Below are 1,968 nucleotides of genomic sequence, written 5' to 3'. Positions count from 1 at the left end.
TTGCTGTGGGCTTGGGTTAAATGCCTTTGACAACTGAAAGTTCCTTCAATTCCTATTTATTGAGTTTATGGAGTGTTTATCATGAATGAGTGTTGAATATTGTCACTTTTCGGTATCTATTGATATGGCCAGAGAGTTTTCTATTTTTTGTCTATTGCCATAGTGTTTATGTTGATTAGATGTTGGTGGGCCCCACGGGTGACTTATGTGAAGCGGGGAGGAGAAGGACGGTCACTTTCTCCCCAACCACCCCTGCCACCCAACACCCAGGGTTACTGGATTCTTGTCTCGCCTCGCAGAAAGGAATTTCAGGAGTAAACAAGCAGTGAAATAAATAGATTTTACTTGGAGGATTTTTAAGCTGTGGAGGGGGAGAGAGAGAGAAAGTAATGTACTCAAGAGAGAACACAGGCTTCTCCAAGGACGGAGAGAGAGCCCCTACACACATCCTAGCATTAGACGCGAAAGCTTGAAAGTACACATCTCAAGAGGGGAGATGCGGGCAACACATGTGCTTGGGCACCACATGTGCTCGGCCACGTGGGCACAAGCACACATGGGCTCAGGCAGCATATGCGTGCCCTTCCTTTGTTCAAAGTGGCCTTTATAGGGTTTCTCCAGCCTGCCCCCACATGAAGCTTCTTCCCAGGTAAAAGTCCATTGCTAAGGAGGTTACCAGGGAGGTTGGAAGTGGTGATGGTCTTCTTTGGGCTGAATAACTAAAGTTAATGGGATTGAGGGAGAGGTCCAAGGACTTTCATGGGAAACTTCATGGGGAGGGGCCTATATCCTCAGGGTCTGCTGATTGTCTTATCAGTTCTTTGTTTTCTATATCCACAAGGTGGATCAGTCCTAGAATTCTTCTTTCATGAAACTTTGTTAATCCAAATTTCATTGCCAAGGGCCTTTCCTTATCTACCTGCCTAAATCATATAGACTTGCATATGTTAAACAATCCTTGCATTCCCAGGATGAATCCTATTTGTTCATGGTGTATAATACTTTTGATGAGTCCTTTGATTCTATTTGCTAGTATTTTGTTGAGTATCTCTATATCTGTGTTCATTAGAGACATTGGATAAAACTGTGTTTGTGAGTGCTTTTGTTTCAATTTCCCAGACAATTTTGAAAAGGATTGATTGGTCGTAGATTCTCTTTAAATGTTTGAAAGAATTCACAAGAATTCATCTGGGCCTGGACCTTTCATTTCTGATTTGGTTTATTAGGAATCTATTTCTTTGTGAGTCTTACAAGCAATTTATCAATCTCCTTTATTTTTCAAAGACCAGCTCTTGTTTTCATTAGTTTTTTACATTGATGTTTGGTATTCCAGTTTATTAATTTCTGCTCTGAGTTTTATTATTTTCTTTATCCTTCCTGCTTTGGGCTTCCATTTCTGGTCATTTTCTAGTTGTGCAGTCAAATTAGTTTTGTGTGCCCTTTCTTCCTTCCCGGTGAACCCTTGTATAGCAATGAACTTTCCTCTTAACAATGTTTATGCTATGTCCCACAAGTTCTTGTAGGTAGTGTCCTCTTTCTTGTTTCTTTCTGTGAAACATTTAATTTCCTCTTTTGTTGTATATCAACCCTAAGTGTTTTAGGCTTCACCAGTGAATTGTCCCTTTGCTCCTTCCAGAGAAACTTACCAGACCCTTGCTAACATCCTTTAATTGGTTAAAGTCTATCTTCAACCTTTCCATTGTGTTGGATATTAACCCTAAATGCGTTAGGATTCATCAGTGAATTTGCCCCCTTTATTCCTCCCAGAGAAGCTAAACATGCTCTTGCTAGCCTCCCTCATTTAGTTAAAGTTTAACTTTAACCTTTCCCTTGTATTTTGCCTCTCATTATTACAGTTCCCCAAGTCAGTCTTGATTACTTATAAGCCTAAACTTTCTGGTAATTTTAACTTTGTATTTGTAGTGCTTTGTATTTGAAGTGCTGTGTACCTGCTTTTTTATTTCCCCT

The sequence above is a fragment of the Sorex fumeus genome, unplaced genomic scaffold (assembly GCF_029834395.1).
Source record: "Sorex fumeus unplaced genomic scaffold, SorFum_2.1 ptg000033l, whole genome shotgun sequence".
NCBI classification, from domain to species: domain Eukaryota; kingdom Metazoa; phylum Chordata; class Mammalia; order Eulipotyphla; family Soricidae; genus Sorex; species Sorex fumeus.
The sequence above is the reverse complement of the archived record's forward strand: the minus strand, read 5'-3'. Positions refer to the sequence as shown.